General features: G+C 40.3%; 1 pseudogene; it reads left to right on the forward strand.

Moving 5' to 3' along the window:
- The first annotated feature begins 10,463 nt into the window (after positions 1-10,463).
- Positions 10,464-23,551, forward strand: part of LOC121449750 — a 76,392-nt pseudogene continuing 63,304 nt past the window's right edge.

A 23,551-nucleotide genomic window follows, 5' to 3' on the forward strand; every position in this document is an offset into this window, starting at 1 on the left:
GGAGCTCAGTCCTTGCTCTGATGAGGGTCTCTGTCCCTATCTCCATCCATCGCTGGACGAAGATTTTATGGTGATATTAGAGATAATCATCAACGTGATAGTGGGACAAGGACAGTTCAGGCACGCTCTCCTATGCTGTCCAAGCATCTATCTGGGGACATCCCCGTGGACAGCTGGAATCCCCTCTAGAGCCAAGTCTCTTGCCAACCCTAAAATGGATCCCTTACTGTAGGTAATCCTTGAGACTTGGACTCACTTCTTTTTTTTCTCAGTTGGTAATTTTTTTTTTTTAGTCTGAGACATCTGTCAAAGAAGCCTCTAAGGTCTTGCACATGCCAGGAAAACCCTTCACTATCCATCCATATCCCCTGCCAAGCGTTGTTAGCATTTGATTACAAGTAGGAGAGCAGCGAATGGCTGCTTAATTTAATGAACATGAGTGTATCCATGGGTTGAATGCATTAGATATTGGGAATCTTTTGCATTGAAACAACTATCCTAGTAGTAAGACACACATGCCTGTCTTAAAGTTTGAGTTAACTGAAAGGTCATTTGTGTTTCAAAAATGTACAAGTAGGAGAAGAGTGGTTTATATACTAAAAGCCTGGTCTGTGACTGGATTGAAAATGTTGTGAAGAACTGTGGGCGGCGTTCCCGCCTGGATCCCGGGTAGCTTACCCCTGAAATAATTATACGGAATCTGTATTCTTTTAAACACTGCTTGGCCCATTAGTTCTAGCCTCTTATTGGCTAATTCTCACATCTTGATTAACCCATTTCTAATAATCTGTGTAGCACCACAAGCTAGTGGCTTACCAGGGAGATTCTGAACTTGCGTCTGCCTCAGAGAGGAGAATCATGGCGACTGCCTTACCTGGCTTCTTTCTCCCAGCATTCTGTCTGTCTACTCTGTCTACCTAATTTTCTGTCGTATTAAAGGCCAAGGCAGTTTCTTTATTAACCAATGAAATCAACATAAAACAGAAGACTCTCCCACATCATGAAAAGATCACTTGAAGCTTGAGTTGTGTCCTTTCTTTTATGCTTAGAAAATTCTGTGCAATAACTGCATATTCTCCCTCTTACATTCTATTTATTTATATAAAAGCCTTGGAGACCCTGCTTATGCAGCCATGTAATCTTATCTTTAGAAACTCCTCTTCCAGGATTATTGATGGAATTTGTATAGCACAAGCTCTCGCTTGTACTTGTGTGTGTGTACGTGTGTGTGTCTGTGTTTGTGTGTGTCTCGAAAACAAAAAAAATAACAGCAAATAAAAAAAAAAAACAAACGATTCACCTCACTGACCAGGTTTTATATTCATACCAAAGTTCTTGGTAAACCTTCTTCTCTCTATCTCATGTTCCTGTTATTTATTTTATTTTGTTTTTTTAAAACAGTTTTTCTCTGTGTGACAGCCCTGGCTATCCTGCTGTAAATAGCCATCTCTGGCCTCAATCTTAGGAGGCCCCATTGCTGTGCTCCTTGCACCTTGGTACCTCCCCCAGTAGGGTCAAGATAGTCCCGCATACCTTGACACCTCCCAATGAGGAGGGTCAAGATAGCCATCAAACCTTGACTCCACCCTAGAGGAAGGTCAAGATAGCCATCAAACCTTGACCCCTCCCCAGAGGAGGTCAGGACCCCTTAAGCAGTCTAATTAACTGTTCCCTGAAAAGTGTCTTCGTGGTCCTGTGATCACGTTGGCGGCTTTCTGGCTCCCATCCGGGCTACCCGAGAGCCCAGGAGTCCTATTAAACCTGGATATGTTTTAATTAGGCATTTTTTGATTTGGCACTTTTGTGTCGACAGCGAGAAACTATTTCTAACACATGCAACTGGAATTGTAGGTCACACTGGCCTTGAATGCACATGAAAACGTCTGCCTCTGACTCTGCAGTGTTGGCTTTAAAGTTGTGAGTCACCATGGCTCGCTTTCCAGGGTTCAGTTTAGAGATAAATAATTCTAGTGTTTTACCCAGAAGTCCCAGAAGTATGAGCTTGTACCTTGCATTTTTCTGTTCGTTTCTGTCGTAAAATTAACAGAATCGTTGCTCTTTGCTTCCTTACTGTCAAAGGGGTGAGCTCCTTTCTGTACCCCACCTTATCACTTCCTGTCTGGACCACTCAAGCACTGGGATTAAAGTTGTGGATTAAACGCGAGGAATGCTGGGAGTAAAGGCATGGGCGGGGCCACAAGGAGGTATTAAATCCCAGAAGCTAGGCCTTTCCCGGAGAACAGAAATCTTGCTTAGTCGTCTTGAAGCTTGTCAAGGCTTTTTGTCATGATGGAAAATTGTAGCAATGTTTGGGAGACCACCGAGATGCGAGAAACCCGGAGAAGAACTGTCTGGCAGGCCAGACAAAAGGAGACTCTGATAGCAGCTTTCTCAAGGAACCCTTACCCAACATTCAGGGAAAGAGAGGAACTTGCCAGGCAAATGGGGCTGCCTGAGTCCCGTGTCCGGGTGTGGTTTCAGAACCACCGCAGTCGCACAGGGTTGGTGAGGTCTCTGCAGAGACCTGAAGAGCATGTTGTGAAGGCAGAAGCTGGAAGCACACTCACAGGTCGCACAAGGCCCCGCACACAAATCAGCACCTTCCAGTTGACTATCCTGCACCAATCTATCGAGAAGGACCCATTCCCGAAACTTGCTGCCAGGGAGGACCTTGCCAGAAGGACCGGTTTACCTGAAGACACTATCCACATATGGTTCCAGAACAGAAGAGCCCGCCACCATGTTGGTGGCAGGGGCAGAGTTCGAGGACAACACTCTCAGGCATCATCTGTGCTGAAGGGACGAATGTGTGACAGTGAGACTGGGCTTGCCCAGGACAGCTTGCTTCCCCAAGAGAGCCTGTTTACTCTGGCTGCTGCAGGAGGTGGGGACATCCACCAGTCTGTGACCCACACCACCTCAACAAGTTCCTCCAGAGTCTCATTGCCTGCAGCACCACAGACCTCTGAAGCAGACCACCCAGAGCTCCAGGAAGACGCATGGAACATGTGCCCTGAGGAGTTTATGCACAGAGTGCTGACTGAAATCACAGATAACCAGTTGGCATTCGCCACTCTGGACCCTGATGACCAAGGGGAGGAGAGAGACGAAACACCTGAGTACCTACTGGAGGAAGAGGAATATCAGAAACTGCTGGATCTGTTGAAGAATTAATAAACTCATCTTGCCTGGAGGCCAAGACCTTTAGAGAAACTACCTACTAGGGATGATATGATCCCCGATTTGTGTATGATGGCCATTGAGAGAAATGTTCCGGCTGTAAAACATAGCTCCCTTGACTCCCCAACTGTGCAAATCTTCAGTAAGGCATGGAAGACTTCTAGGATGCGTGTGTAACCTTTCAGAGAGCCCCAGGATGAGGAAATTCCCTGGAAGTGTCTTCTTGAGACTAGAGTGAAATTTCACCTGTGATAGCTCAGCTGCATGCCAGACTGAGTAAAACCTCAACAGACACCAAACCAGGAGTCTGCCTGACGTGAATTCCACACAATCTCTCAGGGAAACATTTCAGTTCTAGACTGCTTAGGCCACTACATGATGCTCAGGAGGAGAAAGTCACTCTCACATGGGAAGTAACCACTTCTTTGCTTCTCAATACCTAGTGTTGATATCTGAACTCACGACAGAGGCGCAGCGGCGGCGGCGCCAGACGCACAGAGGCGCAGCGGCGGCGGCGCCAGACGCACAGAGGCGCAGCGGCGGCGGCGCCAGACGCACAGAGGCGCAGCGGCGGCGGCGCCAGACGCACAGAGGCGCAGCGGCGGCGGCGCCAGAGGCACAGAGGCGCAGCGGCGGCGGCGCCAGACGCACAGAGGCGCAGCGGCGGCGGCGCCAGACGCACAGAGGCGCAGCGGCGGCGGCGCCAGACGCACAGAGGCGCAGCGGCGGCGGCGCCAGACGCACAGAGGCGCAGCGGCGGCGGCGCCAGACGCACAGAGGCGCAGCGGCGGCGGCGCCAGACGCACAGAGGCGCAGCGGCCGCAGCGGCGGCGGCGCCAGACGCGGCGCAGCGGCGGCGGCGCCAGACGCACAGAGGCGCAGCGGCGGCGGCGCCAGACGCGGCTGAGCGGTGGCCAGACCCAAGCAGCTGGGACAGGCTGCAATAAGGAGAGCAGATCGCCCTACTACAATTGAATCAAAGAGGTAGGCCTTTGGTTGGCCAGGTCACTGGCACAAGGGGAGCCTGGTCCTGTCCTGAAGATCCTTCGGAGGGGTGAGAGGGTTCTTGGCCTGCAGCAGGAACCACAAAAGAGAGTGAGGGCATTTTGTAAGCGGAGCCCTTGGCCAGCAGGGAAACCTGATCCGGTTTCTAAAGGATCCATTGGATAGGATCAATAGGAGGAGATGGGCAGGCGCCAAGGCAAGAACTCACCCAATAATCCGAAAAACAACATGAAAACATCAGAACCCAATGATCTTACAACAGAAGTATTTGAACAACCTAACACAGAAGAAGTGGAAAAAATCGACTTTATGAAGATAATAGAGTCCCTTAAACAACATGTAAAAAATGCCCTTATAGAAATGGATGAGAAGTACAACAAAAAGTTTGAAGAAATGAGTAAATACGTACATGATACCCTGGGAAACCAAGAAAAAACCATCAAACAGGTAATGGAAACAGTTCAAGAATTGAAAACTGAAATGAAGGCAAAGAAGAAAATACAAACTGAGGACCAGCTGGATATGGAAAATCTAGGCCAACGAGCTGAGTCTACAGAAACAAGCATAATCAATAGAATCCAAGAGCTAGAAGAAAGACTCTCAGATGCTGAGGACACCATAGAGAAAATAAACGAACAGATCAAAGAAAACAGCAAAGCCAACAAATTCTCAACACAAAACATTCAGGAACTATGGGACACAATAAAAAAACCAAACCTAAGAATAATAGGAATAGAAGAAGGAGAAGAGTCACAGCTCAAAGGCTCAGAAAATATTTTCAACAAAATTATGGAAGAAAACTTTCCCAACTTAAAGAAAGATATTCATTTAAATATTCAAGAAGCATACAGAACACCAAACAGACTGGATCAAAGAAAAACATCTCCTCGCCATATAATAATCAAAACACAAAATATACAGGTTAAAGAAAAAATATTAAGAGCTGCAAAAGAAAAAGGGCAAGTAACTTATAAAGGTAAACCGATCAGACTTACACCTGACTTCTCGATGGAAACTATGAAAGCCAGAAGGTCCTGGATAGAGGTTCTGCAGAAGCTAAGAGACCATGGATGCAAACCCAGACTACTATACCCAGCCAAGCTATCGTTCACTATCAACGGAGAAAACAAGACATTCCAGGATAAGAACAAATTTAAACAATACGTAGCCACTAATCCGGCCCTACAGAAAGTAATAGAAGGAAAATCGAAACCCCAGGAATCCAACACTGCCAAAACTGCCTACAATAACCCAGGCATCTAATGACCCTTCACGAGCACATCTCAAAGAAAGGAGACACACAATCTCTACTACCAAAAGCAATAAGAATAACCGGAGTAAACAACCACTGGTCATTAATATCACTTAATATTAATGGGCTCAATTCACCTATAAAAAGGCACAGGCTAAAAGATTGGATACGAAAACAGGATCCAACATTCTGCTGTTTGCAAGAAACACATCTCAACCACAAAGACAGGCACCTACTCAGAGTAAAGGGTTGGGAAAAGGTGTTTCAAGCAAATGGTCCTAAGAAAAAAGCAGGTGTGGCCATACTAATTTCTAACAAAACTGACTTCAAACTAAAATCAATCAGAAGAGACCGAGACGGTCACTTTATACTCATAACAGGAACAATTCATCAGGAGGAGGTCTCAATCCTGAATATATACGCCCCCAATATAAAAGCACCTACTTATGTAAAAGAAATATTACTAGAACTCAAGGCAGACATCAAACCACACACACTAGTAGTAGGAGACTTCAACACACCTCTCTCTCCAAGGGACAGGTCAATCAGACAGAAACCTAATAGAGAATTAAGAGAATTATTGGAGGTAATGAAGCAAATGGACTTAACAGACATCTATAGAACATTCCACCCAAATAGGAAAGAATATACCTTCTTCTCTGCAGCTCATGGAACCTTCTCAAAAATTGACCACATACTCGGAAACAAAGGAAACCTCCACAGATACAAAAAAATCTCAGTGTCCACCTGTGTCTTATCAGATCATCACGGATTAAAGTTAGAAGGCAACAACCACGCTGCCCCCAAAAAACCGACAAACTCATGGAAACTGAACAGTCAACTACTGAACCACGCCTGGGTCAAGGAAGAAATCAAGAAAGAAATTAAAGTCTTCCTTGAATTTAATGAAAATAAAGGGACAACATACTCAAACCTATGGGACACAATGAAAGCAGTGCTAAGAGGAAAGTTCATAGCACTAAGTGCCCACTTAAAGAAAACGGAGAATGCATACATTGGGGACTTAAAAACACACCTGAAAGCTCTAGAAAAAAAAGAAGCAGACGCGCCCAGGAGAAGTAGAAGACTGGAAATAATAAAACTGAGGGCTGAAATCAACAAAATAGAAACACAGAAAACAGTCCAAAGAATCAATGAAACAAAAAGCTGGTTCTTGGAGAAAATCAACAAGATCGACAAACCCCTATCCAAACTAATTAAACGACAGAGAGAGAACACGCAAATAAATAAGATCAGAAATGAAAAGGGGGACATAACCACAGACACAGAGGAAATTCAGAGAATCATTAGATCTTACTACAAAAGCCTGTATGCCACAAAACTGGAAAATACAAAAGAAATGGACATTTTTTTAAATAAGTATCATATACCAAAGCTAAACCAAGACCAGGTGAATGATCTAAATAGACCGGTTTCTCGCGAAGAATTAGAAATGGTTATCAAAAATCTCCCTTCGAAAAAAAGCCCAGGACCAGATGGTTTCAATGCAGAATTCTACCAGAACTTCCAAGAAGAATTAATACCTATACTCCTTAAGGTATTTCACAATATAGAATCAGAAGAGTCATTGCCAAATTCCTTTTATGAAGCTACAGTTACCCTGATACCAAAACCACAAAAAGACCCAACCAAGAAAGAGAATTACAGACCGATCTCACTCATGAACATCGACGCAAAAATCTTCAATAAAATAATGGCAAACCGAATCCAAGAACACATAAGAAAAATTATCCATTATGATCAAGTAGGCTTCATCCCAGAGATGCAGGGCTGGTTCAACATACGCAAATCTATCAATGTAATCCACCATATAAATAAACTGAAAGAAAAAAACCATATGATCATTTCACTAGATGCGGAAAAAGCATTCGACAAAATTCAACACCCCTTTATGATAAAGGTCTTGGAGAGAATAGGGATACAAGGGTCCTACCTAAATATAATAAAAGCTATTTACAGCAAGCCAACAGCTAACATTAAATTGAACGGAGAAAAACTCAAAGCCATCCCACTAAAATCAGGAACACGACAAGGATGTCCACTCTCGCCATACCTCTTCAATATAGTGCTTGAAATTCTAGCAATAGCAATAAGACAACATAAGGAGATCAAGGGGATTCGTATTGGAAAGGAAGAAGTTAAGCTTTCGTTATTTGCAGATGATATGATAGTGTACATAAGCGACCCCAAAAATTCTACCAAAGAACTCCTACAGCTGATAAACAGCTTTAGTAACGTGGCAGGATACAAGATCAACTCCAAAAAATCAGTTGCCTTCCTATACACCAAGGATAAGGAAGCAGAGAGGGAAATCAGAGAAGCATCACCTTTCACGATAGCCACAAATAGCATAAAATACCTTGGGGTAACCCTGACCAAGGAAGTGAAAGATCTACTTGACAAGAACTATAAGTCTTTGAAGAAAGAAATTGAAGAAGACACCAGAAAATGGAAAGACCTCCCTTGCTCTTGGATTGGGAGGACCAACATAGTAAAAATGGCAATTCTACCAAAAGCAATCTATAGATTCAATGCAATCCCCATCAAAATCCCATCAAAATTCTTCACAGATCTGGAGAAGACAATAATCAACTTTATATGGAAAAACAAAAAACCCATGATATCTGAACTCACAAACAAGTCATCCTGTAGGAATAATCAACTTCATATCGAAAAACAACTATCATGGGATAGTTAAAACAACACTGTAGAATGAAGGAACTTCGACAGACATCATCATCCTTGACTTCAAGCTCTGCTACGGAGTTAGAGTAATAAAAAGAGCTTTGTACTGGCATTAAAAACAGAGAGGTTGGAGCCGGGCGGTGGTGGCACACGCCTTTAATGCCAGCACTTGGGAGGCAGAGGCAGGCGGATCTCTGTGAGTTTGAGACCCGCCTGGTCTACAAGAGCTAGTTTAAGGACAGGCTCCAAAGACGCAGAAAAACCCAGTCTAGAAATACCAAAGTAAAATAGAAAAAAACCAAAAAAAAAAAAAACCAAACCAAAAAAACCAAAACAAACAAACAAAAAAAAAACAGAGAGGTTGACCAATGGAATCAAATAGATACCGCAGATATTAATTTACACACGTATGAATACCTGCTTTATGACAAAAAGCTAAAATTATACAATGGAAAAAAGAAAAACAAATGGTGTTGCCATAACTGAATGTCAACATGTAGAATAATGAAAATAGATCTATAACTATCCCCATGCACAAAAGTCAAGGCCAAACAAGTTATAGACCTCGGTATAAATCTAGCCACACTGAACCTGATGGAAGAGAAAGTGGGAAGTAGCCTTCAATGCACTGGTGCAGGAGAGAACGTCCTAAATATAACCCCAGTAGCACAGATACTGAGAGCGACAATAAATACATGGAATCTCCAGAAACTGAGAAGTTTCTGTAAAGCAAAGGACACACTCAATAAGACAAAAAAGCAGCCTATTGAATGTAGTAATACAGAACAATAAAATTCCACTGTCATTCAATGACAACATAAAGTTTAATATATTTTTGTAGTTTTGTGCCTTTTCTTTTGGTTGACTGTTTGCTGTTGTTAATTGGGTATGTGTGTGTGTGCATGTGCGCTTCTGTCTCTCTCTCTCTCTTTCTCTCTCTCTCTCTCTGTGTGTGTGTGTGTGTGTGTGTGTGTGTGTCTGTGACTATGCTTGGAATCAAATCTCAGAAGGAGCTTACTAGGTAGATCATCCTGGGCTGGAACACAAGGCTCCACCTGCCTCTGTGAAGCATGATTAATGAAAGCTCAGAGACTGATATTTGGGTTCAACCCGAAGACCGGAAAAATAAGCTGCTAGGCCCTGGCTCTTGCCATGACCTCAGTCTGAAAATGATGATCCTAACTCCAGGAATCTGAGAGTGAGATCTAGTGAAGTCTCTGAGCTTTAATTAATCTTGCTTCTATTTGCGCCGAAAGTTAGGGGCATGAGTTTATGAAAAAATCATTTCTCCGAGGCTTTTTATCCACCAGCCCAGGTCAGAGCTGGGATTGGAATTCCAGCTCTAGGAACTGGGGCACAAACCTGACCATGTGGGTTCAGGAAAGGCACTAGTGCTCCCTGGTTTGCTTCCTCTCCTGTGGTGACTATCCTTGCTGCCACACCACAGGGTACCCACACAGCTTTCCCAGGACTTCATCAGCCTTCCTGTGGCTCCAGCCATGCACTACTTGCCTCCAGCCTCATGTCTCACACATGTTTACCTCAGCTTCCCCATCCCTGCAACTCATGTACAACTGCATCACAGTTGCTATGACCAGCATCTCTTCAACAAAAGTCCGCTTAGCTTGGTTGGTTGTGAGTTCTGCTTAGAAAATTTGCAGGTTTTTTTTGGACCACATCATTATTGCAACTTAAAAGTCTCACCTAAACTAGAACATTAACAGAAGTAAGTCATCTGCTAACTAATTTTTTTTTTTTGCAATTTCTAAATCACTTCTGAGATACTCACAGATGATATCCCCATGCAAGAATTCAATAACCTTTTCATTTTTATTGTAGATGGAGACATGTGTGATCTGCCTGGGATTTGTACATTCTTAGCCATAGCTGTTATCAGCTTGATAATTCCTATTGTATCTTGTTGAGGAACAATTCTATATTCTGTCAATTAGGTTTTAAATAAATGTTGATTGGCTGGTAGCCAGGCAGGAAGTATAGGCAGGAAAACCAGACAGGAAGTAGAGGTGGTGCAATGAACACAGGAGTATTCTGGGAAGAAGGAAGCTCTTTCCCCTGTCCTGTCCAGACCATGGGAGAAGCAAGATGTGACCTGCCCCACTGAAAAGGGTACTGAGACATGTGGCTAACATAGATAAAAATAATGTGTTAATATAAGTTCTAAGAAGTAATACGAAGTCTGAGCTAATGGGTCAATCGGTTTACAGCTTATGGAGACCTCTGGATGATTTTCTTTGGGACTTGCTGGCTGTGGAAACTTGGCAGGACAGGAAGTCCCACAAGCAGACCCTCATGTTACAGAATGGAGCCTCCATGTGAACAACTGCATCCACATAAAGCCTCAGAGAGCTTGGTAAGTAATTCTGGGTAGAAAAGAATAGAATAAGCATGGCTTCTTGGTAGCAGCAGTTTCTCGGATCTGCTCTGCTTGCTACAGGCAAGCAAGTGCTCTAATTTAAGAGAGGCTTCCTCTTTTTAGCTGCAAAACCCTCAGGTCTTTTAGAGGTCTTGCCAAGAAACACTGAAAAGGTATTGATAAAAGCTGACTGCATGCCTTGTGGTTTTCAGCGATAGCAGAAAAAAGCTGCTCCATTTTTAAGTGGTGTCTTTCTAGGCCGTCTGGCCAGGGCGAATGACTTTTTCAGGCAGGCGGTCCTACTACGGAGCGTTGATTATGGTTTCTGACTGCATTTCTGCAGTTTGCTTGCTGGCAGGGTCATTGAAACACTGTAGAGTGGTGGCAGTGAATGTGGCTGTGGCTGGTACCTCCACCAAGAGCCTGGAATTTCAGAAAGCTAAGGAATGGGCTGGATCCAAGCATCAAGGCCACAACTTTAATCCTAGCCATAGTGCTTTGCAAATTCAAGACTCGTGTGGTCAGAAAAAGAGAGATATACAGTAAAGAGAAATTCAAAGATGAAGTAAACCTCTAAATGTTGTAAAAATATATGTTTTAGAATATATGTGTGTTAAAAATATGTGCAGGCTAAAGGTTGAAGTCCTTAAAATAAAAAAGATAGAAAGTGCCCAGCACTTGAGGCAGAGGCAGTTGGATCTCTGTGAGTTCAAAGACAGCCTGGTCTACAGAGTGAGGTCCACGACAGAGATACACAGAAACCCTGTCTCAAAAAGCCAAAAATTAAAAAGAACAGAAATAGACATTGGTGTAGGAGGGTTTTCTGTTTATGTGTTACTTTCATTTGTTAAATAAAGAAGCTGCCTTGTGTAAACCTCCTGAAAACACATCAAGAATGCATTCTTAATTACTGGGTGTTCTTCTCTACCTATCCCCACAATTTATATATAGTTTTCGTTGACACCTTTTTGTCTAAGAAAAACATCACCTTCCTAGATAAGGACGGAGGTGGGAGGTCCTAGGTCTTACCACAGGGCAGAAAACCCTGACTGGTCTTTGGACTGGAGAGGGAGGGGGAAAGGAGTGGGGGGAGGGGGAGAAGGGTGGGAGGAGGGGGCGTAGGGTGGGAGGAGGCGGAGGGAAATGGGAGGCTGGGAGGAGGTGGAAACTTGTTTTTTTTTTTCTCCTTTTCTCAATAAAAAAACATAATGCAAAAAAAAAAAAAGAAAAACATTGTTCCTCACATTAGAAACCTCATTGGAATTATGGTAAGCACAATATCTTCTTTTGATTTGAATCAGCATATATAAGTCAATATAACTATATCATAACATACTGTGATAATACAACATGCTTAGTGGAAAAAAAATCTAGTGTTAATGTATTTTTAACTCTACTCTTTTTATTGAAGGAAACCACAAATTTCTGTAGTTCTCTCTAAATCTCAAAGTCCTAAATAAATGCATTTTCATATGAACAATAACAGGTAAACATAGTTTTAGCAATGTGAGACTTAAAGTTTTCCAAACACTTCTCAGCCCAGGTTGTCAAGCAGGATCTGATGCTAACTAAAGAAATTACTTTCAGTTTTGTTTCATTCCACAACATCCACTTGTGAACTTTGACACTAAAAACCAGGTGAATACCATGATCCGCTTATTAGGATTTTTATCTACAGTTGAATTCAGCTTTCTTTCCCCCATTTCTGCTTTGCCTTGGTTGAGTATTATAGGGTAATATAGCCCAAGCTCTCAGCGCATAACTTGACAGCTGAGTAGATCACTTGAACTAAACACGGGAGAAACAGCATTTTCATCTCTCCCATATCCATGAACATCTGTGTAATCTAGCCAGGAGTAAATACATTCTTGATTCCTGAGACTGTGCAGACGGTTAGTGTGATTTTTCTCAGGTGAATTGTGTTTGATGATACTTTTAATGCAAATCCTGAAGAGCGATTCCAGGCGATCAAGGGATACAAGCTTTTCCGTCAGTAGAAGCTCAGAAGAGATGGCTGCTTCTGCAGTAAGTACGTCTCTGCTCAGCAGTTATGCCCAATTTCTATTATCCAATTTATTAACCTATATTGCACATCTTTACCTCTTGGTTCTCATAGTCCTGCCTAAGAAGTTTATCTCTGGTGAAATTTCTTGGCTGTAGTTCTTGTGAGAGTTATGGCTGAGTCTTTAAATGTATATGGTTTACACAGCGTGGAGTTCCCTCCATTTTTTTTCTTGCCTGCTAATTATTATCTTGACTTGTATTCTGAATGAAATGATGATGTTCATCATTGAGGATTTCCTTGTAATAGATGAATGTTGTAACTTGCTAATGTTCATTTCCTCCGGAGATCATTTCATATTTTCATAGAAAGACAGAAAATAAAAAATTAAAAATGAAAAGAGAGGAAATGCAAATGTATGGCATGACCTCCATCTGATAGTTTAGCTGGTTTACTGGCTTATTAAATTGCACATACAATTGTTGAATGATGTGGGTCAAAAAATCCCATGCTAACTACAATATAGTCCAGTTATGTCTTCTTTATTTATGGGGCAAATTCGTGAAACAGAAACTAGAATTCCAACCTCAGTTTTGTAGTGTGAGAACCACAGAGAGAGAGAGCAAACCTTGCACAGGCAGGCCTTTTTCTCTGGGTACCCAAAATATCATTCCCTAGCCTCGGCTCACCTCTTAAAGATCATTGGCTGACAGAGATTCCCCATCATACAATCACATGGAAGACTTTAGCAAGAATAACCCATTCACTTACAAAAAGAAGTATTAAAATGGCATATTATAGAAAGCAAAAGTACACAAACAGAATTCTACTTGACAATCTAGAATGTGGCAGATATATCTAGCTTCTACTTATATAAAACTGATGCTGTATCATTCAGTTTATTGTCTCCTTGCTTTCTTTCTTGGACAGTGACTATCACAACAATAATGCTGTGACTGTTTTTGAAAACCTGTAATCAATTAATCTTACTGTATTGATGTTGACTTCATTCACCTGTGTTTGGTTCTCTGTGACAATGTTTACCATTTCAGACATATTTTTTTTTGGTTTTTGTATTCTTGCATTCATATACAGTGTTTTATTCTGTAGCCAAAATATTTTGGATTCAGCAATAATTATTTTGAAGCATTGGCAAGTGATGTGTATAAAGTACAATATATTATTCAGGAACTAAAGTTTTCCCTAATGATTTTAATGTGTAGCCTAGAATTGGAAACTACCTTGCATGGTATCTCCCAACATTTTCTCCCATAAACACAATTGTTTCCTTGGGAAGCTTTCAGAAAAATAGGCATGCATTTATACCTTTCTATTTATTTATTTTTCCTTTTATGGAAAATAGATGTCATTCTCACATAATAGTTCCTTAATATTGTTTTCTCCCACTCCACTACAAAGTTTTCACAGCATCCTATAGAAATATCAAATATAATGCTGTAGAATTAACCAGAGCATAAAATTAAAAAGACATAAACAAAAGGTCGTAAATTAGGAAATGAAGAAGTCAATCTGCCCTGTGTTGGAGAAAATGTCATTCACTTTAAGACCAGAGCTCTCCACCAGAATAAATAACACTAAAGCTCACAAAATAATCAAAGGGCTAGAGGTGATATGATAATCAAAAAGGTACAACAAGCACGTGGTTCATAGACACAAATTCAGGCAAACCACTAATACAAATAAAATGAAAATAGTAAAAATAGATGACTCTTTTCAATCTTGCATCAAAGGATGTGATAGAGTGAAGAGACAGTTTCAGGGTTAACAGAAAATATTTACAAACTGTATATCACAAGAGTTAATGTCTAGAGCACAAATAAAAACACTTCCAATGAAATAACAAAAAGACAAGTAAAAATGAGCAAATACTTGTATAAATGTTTATCCAAAGGTAAGCCAATGGCTAATAAACATATGGAAAAAGCTGCCCAATGTTACCTATCTTGGAGAAATGAACTCAAAAGTGCAACGAAATATGACTCTGCATCTATTAGAATGACTATGACAGAATTCTATGAGATTTTTAAACAAGACAATACAATCTTCAAATTGTTCCTATTAAGAGAAAGAGAAGGAATATTGAAAATTCATTTTATAAGACCATATTAACCCTGAGTAACTTACTGTGATGTAGTCCTCATACTTTTCTGTTCTTGAAGCAGTGATGGAACCCTGTACTTTTAGGGGTGAGTAAGTTTTGGATGAAACCTGATCTAAGCCATGGATGAGTAACCCAATCTACTGCCATCACTTTCCTTTATTAATTTGCCCACAGTGTTTTTAGCACTTTTTCAGGTCTTAAAAGTCAATCTCTATCCAGTTACCACACACGGTTGTCAGATCTTCCATGGTCTTTCTCACTGATCTAATTGAACCCAATTGACATAAGAATCTCTTCATCCTTCTTGGGTATAGCAGTTCTACCTCTTACTCCACACCTGACATGGGGCAAATATTCAGTTGACAACAGTGTAGTCATGCCTTGTGTCATCGTTATAACTCATGTTTCTCCAGCCACTGGCTTGTACAACAATGATTTGCCATGAGGGTAGAGGCTCTTGACTGATGATTCACAGTATCATTGTCTGGAACTGGAATGAAATATCTTCTTCCCACTCTCATACCTTATTTCAGCCTGTGAATTTACAGCTGAAATTTGTCCTGGTTCATTTGGTCTGCCATGCTTCCTCACACAGATTTTTAGTATAGATTGTAATTTAGAGTATGTCTTTCAGAATAATGCTAATCAAGAACAAACCAAGTTTTATGATGATCTTATGTATTCTTAAAATACATAAGGAACTTTGTACCTGGGCACTTGATAAAACATCTTCTTTCATGACAGGAAATCTTGACATTTGAGGATGTGTCAATAGACTTCTCTCAAGATGAGTGGGATTGTCTGGACTTTTCTCAGAGGGCTTTGTACAGAGATGTCATGTTGGAGACCTACAGTAATATGGTCTCTGTGGGTGAGACTTTTCTTTTATGATTCCTTTTTAATCATAATTGTTTCATACAAGTATATTTTAAAACTATGCCTGAATTGTTTCCCTGACTTTGACATGGTGATTTAATAAAAATCTTGGAGTTCATCATGTCGAACTCAATAGTATCTGTAACTTTATTTTGTCAATATTTTTCTGATTCCTGGGGTTGACACTGATCATTCAAACTTTTATGATATGTTTTACTTTCAGACACATCAAATATTATATAGATTTTTAATTTATGACTCATTAGATTCAATAGAAATCTCAAAAAGAACTCTGGGTATAGAATATTAATAAAAATGATTTTGAATATTTTGAAATATTAGAAGAGAACATTTAGGAAATTATTTACTGAATTTTATACTATTTGTCTTCTTATGTAACCACTATGGCATTGTATTAGAAACTCGTGCATTTTACAATTATCCCATGATAAGGTCATATGTATGTTTCAACATGCAGGTATTTCAATGTCAAAACCAAACCTGATCAGTTGTCTTGAACAGAGCAAAGAGCCCTGGAATGTGAACATTAGAGAACAAGAAGGCAATGAACAAGGTAAGCTAGAAGGAAGCATTGGCACTTGTGGGAATCCCAAGACTTGGAGAAATTCACCAATGCAGTGGGGTTTGCAAAGATCTTTAATGAAAATGATATAAAAATTCACATAGGAAATTATCACAAAATATTTTCTAAGTCTTCTTCACATAAAAATGTAAAATTTAACTTTGAATAGTTAACTCAAATTATGGTCCAAAGAGAAAGAAAGATGCTTTGTTGCCATATTCTTGACTGTCATCAGGCTTTGAAATGAACGAAACTGAAAGGAAAAAAATCACATTAAAATAAAACTTCACAGTATATGAAAGAGTATTTCTCTGTACCACTGCAAACCTTCTTGAATGCTCTCATGATAGTATTACATGGTTTTTTTTGTTGTGTAAAATCACACGAAATCAGAAAATATAACTTTTTTAGTGGTACTCATTTTGGAAGATGGCAATATTCTTTGTTTGTTTTAAATTCTACAGAATTTAAGTGTAACATTATCTATATCTGTAAAAGAATACATTTTGAATCATTAATTGTTTAGAGAGATACATATTATTAATTTATTTTAAAATTATCTAGAATTTCTTAATATTAAAATTTATAATATGTTAATTTGCATATAAAACTTGTGTATTCTCTTGTTTTCCTTTGTGATTTATTCTGCAGTTCATTTTCTTTGGAGAAGAAAATTTGTGTATATATAATATATTATTTGCAATACTTGTATTAATTATTTTACAATATCCTACAATATCATTTGATCACATTCAATCCTGAAACACCTCCTACATAACATTTATTATTGTTCTGTCCTGAATGAGCTCTGCACGTTCTAGGGAACAGGTTTGATATAAATATTCTATTTTGATCTGATGTTTTAATTGATTTTTATTGAGCTCTACATTTTTTCTGCTCTCCTTCTTTTTTCCTCTCCTATCCCAACCCATCTCAAGGTCCCCATACTCCCAATTTACTCAGGAGATTTCGTCTTTTTCTACTTCCCATGTAGATTAGAATGTTTTCTTATTTTCTGTACCATGACAACTTGTGGGTCACCTTTTAGATGTAAAGTTCTATGAGAAGCTATAGAAATGAAGTCTTAGAGATGCAAGATTTTGTGTAAAAACAATTAGACATCATGCATAATTTTGATACTACTTTCAAGCATTAGAATTGTGGTAGTTGGTATTACTTGCTATCTTTCAACAATTCTTCTTCAATTAGCATGAATACTGTTCATACCATTCTACAAAGTAAAAGCAGCAGATCACTGTGAAATTCTTTTTATAAGGAGAGTGACACTGATACCTGAACCACTTATATGCTCAAAAAGTACATGAATGATATGACAAGTTCCTCATGAACATATATACAAAAATCCTCAATAAAATATTAGAAAACTGAATCTATGAACACATCAAAATATCATTTACCATAGGATTTAAACAAAACATACAGGGGTGGATCAACATATGAGAACCAATGAATGTAATCTACCAGATAAAATAACTAAAAATCACATTTTAGATGTTCATCACCTGAGATGTAGAAAAGCCTTTGAGAAATATCAACCACCCTTCTTGATAAAAGTCCTGGAAAAACTAGTGAAATGGGATGAACTTCAAAATAAAAGATGCAATTTATAGCAATCCTGTTATTTTTTGATATTCATTGTATTATTTTATTGTTATTCTTTACATGCCTATTTGTTTCTAAAGAAATGACAGAGAGTGGTTAAATTCAGACCTGATTGAATATGGGGAGATCCATAGGAAATTTGAGGGAAGAAAAGTCATAATTAGAATGTATTTTATGAAACCATCTATTTTATATGTAAGAAAAAGAGAAAAATATGATTACAATGATATGATCAATATTTTAGTATTTCTGATGTCTGAAAAGTGGTATAAATGGTTGTCTGAGAACCAGTTAGTAATAATTGTTTCCTGCTGTTCATGTCTTCTTTCTTTATTAATTAATAATCTGTCTTCTTTAAATATTATTCTGTTTGGTTACGTCAAGTGTTTGAAGAGATGAGATTTTTCTATAAAAATACAATTTCATAACAAATATTATTTTTTATACTTGGACTTTGTAATAGTTACTTTTCAATTGCTGTCATAAAACACCATGATAAAGACAATGCACAGAAAAAAGATCAATGCTGATGAATCAGAAGGAGTAGTTTACAGGGAGCTGGAACAGCAGTGAGAGGTCCCATATAGAAGTACCATATGAAGCAGAGTCCTTATTAGTGGCAGCAGAAGGCTTTAGTGATCTCAAATCAAGACTCTAGGAATGTAGACTTTCCATTAAGTTGATACCTCTTATTCCTACCCATAAATATACACCATCTTCAGGCCATGTATTCAGATGTCTGAATATATGGGGTCATTTTACTCAAAACAGTATAGTCTTATTTATTATTCTGAAAATTATGTTTGAAAAGCTTGAGGTAATATAATTTCAACCCTGCCATTTTATATATTCCTTATTCTTTCTTTCTTTCTTCCTTTCTTTCTTTTTTATTAAAAATTTCTGCCTCCTCCCCACCTCCCATGTCCTCCCCCCTCCCCCCACTCCTCTCCCCTTCCCTCTCCAGTCCAAAGAGCAGTCAGGGTTCCCTGCCCTGTGGGAAGTCCAAGGTCCTTCCCATTCCATCCAGGTTTAGGAAGGTGAGCATCAAGGTAATATATTTTCAATCCTGCCACTTTATTTATTCTTTAGTGTATGTTATGAAAGATGTTATATCATTTGCCTTGAGAATATTGTTTCATAAGAATAAATAATAATCATGAGATTTTTATGCCACATAGTATAATTAAATATTTCCTATTTTCCAGGTCTATATTCCCATCAAACACAAGACCTATTTGCACAGGAGAATACACAGGATTCAGTCCTGAAGCTGGTATCTGGAATATCGGTAAGTTTTAACCTAGAAACCTTGTACTTAAGAATATTTTAAAACTTTGGTGATTGTAGGGATAAGTCCTGCCCCTTAGGGGGCGTGTTCGCCTCGGGCTAATGTCTGCCTATAAATTTGGCGAGCATGCTCTGAGCTGTCTCTTCTGCTTTCCTGGTCTCCGCGGGAACGGTGGTTCTGTAAGTCTATTTCTACATTAAAACTATATATATTTTTACAATCTGTCTGCATTCGTTTATGCCGCTACATTTTGGCGTCCAACGTCTGGCTATTTTGCCCCCGACTCAAGCGGGTAGCCCGCTAGCTAACACAGCAAGCTCCCAGGTGCTGTTTTACAGTTCATGACTCCGGCCCCAGTGCCAAGTCCGAGGCATACTCGGCTACACAGGCCCATTCTGCCTGCCTTGGCTAAGTTTTGCAGTGGAACCCCACTGCCTGAATTAGCAGAAGCTCAAGTACCTGCGGTTTTGCAACAAAAGCTGCCACAGCGTCAGATTTGGTCTGATACGAAGTGACTTGGCCAGGCAGTGGTGGCACACGCTTTTGATACCAGCACTTGGGAGGCAAGGGCAGGCGGATCTCTGTGAGTTTGAGACCGGCCAGGCAGTGGTAGTGCACGCCTTTAATCCCAGCACTTGGGAGGCAGAGACAGGCGGATCTCTGTGAGTTCGAGGCCAGCCTGGTCTACAAGAGCTAGTTCTAGGACAGGCTCCAAAAACACAGAAACCACCACTGGCAGGAACCGATCATTGCAGGTAAAATTTTTTCTTTTATAAATAAAATGTCTGAACACATTACTGTTCAAGAATTTAACAGTTTTTTTTTAATTGTACCATGTGGGCGATTTTACAAGAGGTGTCTATCACCCCACATCTATGGATCCTTCTGGGATTCATAGTTTTCATTGGCACCAAATGGTTTGATAATAGAAATATGATAAAGTCTTTACGAGATGAATCCAGGATTCTTAAGGCAGAGATTGAACGCTTAAAAACAATTGAGAATGATAACAATCTTCTCAAGAATCAGTTTGAAGTTCTCCAGGCTGATGTTAAGGAGAAATTCATTACTATGGAAGAGGGAACAGCTGATCTGGATCGTAAGGTTCAGTCCCTTTCTGTAGGAACTGAAACATTAGTGGCTGATATTAAGAAGAAATTCATTACTATGGAAGAGGGAACAGCTGATCTGGACCATAAGATTCAGTCCCTTTCTGTAGGAAATTGATGGAGGAAGGTCATTGGCTAATAAAGGCACTGCCCTGGCCCATTTGATTGGTTAGAAGATAGGTGGGAAGAGAAAACAGAATAGGACGCTGGGAGGAAGAGGAAGTGAGCGCAGAGACTCCACAGCTCTCTCGGGAGCAGATGCCTCAGAGAGAGACGCCATGCCCCGCTCCCGGGATGAAGCTCCGACCCAGGATGGACTAGGCTGGAATCTCCCCGGTAAGCGCACCTTGGGGTGCTACATACAGGTGATTAGAGGTGGGCTAAATTAATATGTGAGAATTAGCCTAGAAGTGAATGGGCCACCCCAGCCGCCTGCTAGTTTATGGCCGAAATAACAACACAGAAACTGTATTCATTTAATTACTGCTTGGCCCTTTAGCTCTAGCACTTACAGGCTAATTCTCACATCCCGATCAACCCATCTCTAATAATCTGTGAGAACCGGTCTTACCAGGAAAGTTCAGCATGTCTAACCTGGCGGCTTGCTTCATGGCATCTGCTCAGGCATCTGCTCCCAGGAGGAGAGCAGAGCTGTGGAGTCTGAGCTCACTTCCTCTTCCTCCCGGTATTTTGTTCTGTTTACTCCTCCCACCTATCCTCTAACCAATAAAATGGGCCAGGACAGTGCCTTTATTAGCCAATGACCTTCCTCCATCAGGAAATGAAACATTAACTGAGAGAATCAAAACTGCTGAATGTGACAATCGGATTTTGTCTAAAGCTTATGACAGATTGACGGAAAGATTGTCGATACAAGAAGGCACGGTTTATGCCATAAAAATTATGTCCAAAGATGAGATGTTATCTCTAACGGACAAACTTCATACTTTAGAATCCTCAATGAAGGCTTTGGAACATAATTCTGGACAGGAGATTCAGACATTGCAGAAGGCAATGGTGAATAGAATTGAAAAGATTGAGGAATTTCTAAATTCTGATGAAGAAGAGCAAAGGGTAGAAAGGCAAATTTTAACTACATCTGTGGGTAAATCTCTCCGGGACAATTTCCACAAAGCTCTACCTACAGCTCTACCTGCCTTTCCAGTAATAACAACAGAGAAGGTGATTGGTTCCAGAAACCCTAGGGTCATCAAGGAGGATACATGGGAACCTGTCCGTATGAATGACCTCAAGGAAATTAAACAGGCTGTCATGACTTTTGGAATGCAAGCCTCTTTTGTTAAAGAGATGCTAAGATCTTGGGCCACGACAAGCAGAGCAACCCCCTCGGACTGGCTCCAGCTGAGCTCTGCAGTACTTGAGAGTGGACCGCAATTGAAAAGGCAATGCTTATTCAGGCAAGAGGCTAGACTCTTAGAACAGCAGGAAAAAGCAAAGGGAATTGACATTTCCCTAGATAAAATTCTAGGTAAAGGGCTCTTTTCCGACCCTCAGGAACAAGCTAATTTGGATGAAAACACACTCTCCATGTGTACTACATCAGCCTTAAGGGCTTGGGACAGGGTACAAGACCCAGGACAGAGAATGGAATCATTTGTCAGTGTTAAACAGGGTCAGAGAGAACCCTTTAGTGACTTTTTACAAAGATTAACTAAGGCTGTACAAATAGGGATATCTGACCCAGAAGCAAGACGTATAATGATTGAGTCTTTGGCTTATGAAAATGCAAATGTGGAATGCAAAAGGATTTTAGGGCCTTTAAAGCTCAGATCAGTGCCTTTGGAAGAATGGGTCTTGCATACACTCAATGTTGATACATTTGAATATGGCACTGAAGCATGGGTAGAAGAAGCAATTTCCAATGGTAAAAGGAGACACCAGAATACCAAATGTTTTATTTTTTTTATTATTATTATTTTTTTTTTGGTTTTTCGAGACAGGGTTTCTCTGTGGCTTTGGAGCCTGTCTTGGAACTAGCTCTTGTAGACCAGGCTGGTCTCGAACTCACAGAGATCCACCTGCCTCTGCCTCCCAAGTGCTGGGATTAAAGGCGTGCACCACCACCGCCCGGCAATTTTTATTTCAAATGTTTTAATTGTGGCAAAATGGGTCATATGAAAAGGAATTGTAGACAGCGGATTTTCAGAAATAATAATAATAATAATAATAATGATGATGCATCGTTCAGAAATAATAATAATAATAATGATGCATCTTCTAGAAATAACAGAAATAGGAGGACTCAGCCTTCAGGTTTATGTAGAAGATGTGGAAAAAGCAGACATTGGACGAATGAATGCAGGTCTACAAGAGATAGACAAGGCAACCTGATATAGTCAGGAAACGTGAGAGGGGGGGCCTCACAGGCCCCCATGGCAAACATGGTTCAGTCATATCCAGTTTCTGCAGAGAACGTGCCTCATCAGGACAATTAGGAAGCCCCATGCCTACTGTTACAAGCAATAATGATCAGAAAGATAAGTGACGTGTGTTTTGGCAAACTTCTATAAATGATCAAAGACCTAAACTGAGAGTGTGTGTAAATGGCATTTTTATTACTGGCCTGCTGGACACAGGTGCTGATGTAAGTATCATTACCCCAGAATCTTGGCATCCGTATTGGCCTCTTCAGAATGTAAATGTTCAGCTCCTGGGAATTGGAACCCTATCTCGAGTAAGGCAGAGCACGAGATGGGTTGAATGTATAGGGCCAGAGGGACAAATAGCAAAATTAAAGCCATATGTAGCCAATATCGCAATGAATTTATGGGGTCGTGACCTATTACAACAATGGAATACCGAAATTAACATTCCTGCTAAATCTAGAGCCTATATTTCTGAGAATAATATTAAAAGATATTATAAACGGAGAAAACCGGCCATTCGGGCTGTGCAAGAACAAGCAATTGATGTCCCTTCAGAGATACCAAGAGCCTTGCCTCTAAAATGGTTGACTGAGAAACCAATATGGACAAAGCAATGGCCTTTAGCTGAGGAAAAGTTACAGGCTTTAGAACAGCTGGTACAAGAACAATTAGATGCTGGGCATATAGAAGAATCTACCAGCCCTTGGAATTCTCCTGTATTTGTGGTTAAGAAAAAATCAGGTAAATGGAGAATGGTGACAGATCTCAGGGCCATCAACAAGGTTATTCAACCTATGGGCCCTCTGCAATCTGGAATTCCTTTGTCCTCTTTATTACCAAAAGGATGGCCTCTCATAGTTATTGATTTAAAGGATTGTTTTTTCGCTATACCTTTGCAAAAAGAAGATAGAGAAAAAATTGCCTTCACAGTGCCTGCTTATAACAGTTCTCAACCTTCGAGGAGGTACCACTGGACTGTTCTCCCCCAGGGTATGTTAAATAGCCCCTCCCTGTGCCAATATTTTGTGAACCAACCATTGCAAA

The sequence above is a fragment of the Microtus oregoni genome, unplaced genomic scaffold (genome assembly GCF_018167655.1).
Source record: "Microtus oregoni isolate MIOR12 unplaced genomic scaffold, Mior012 000006F_ref0000085, whole genome shotgun sequence".
Classification (NCBI taxonomy): Eukaryota; Metazoa; Chordata; class Mammalia; order Rodentia; family Cricetidae; genus Microtus; species Microtus oregoni.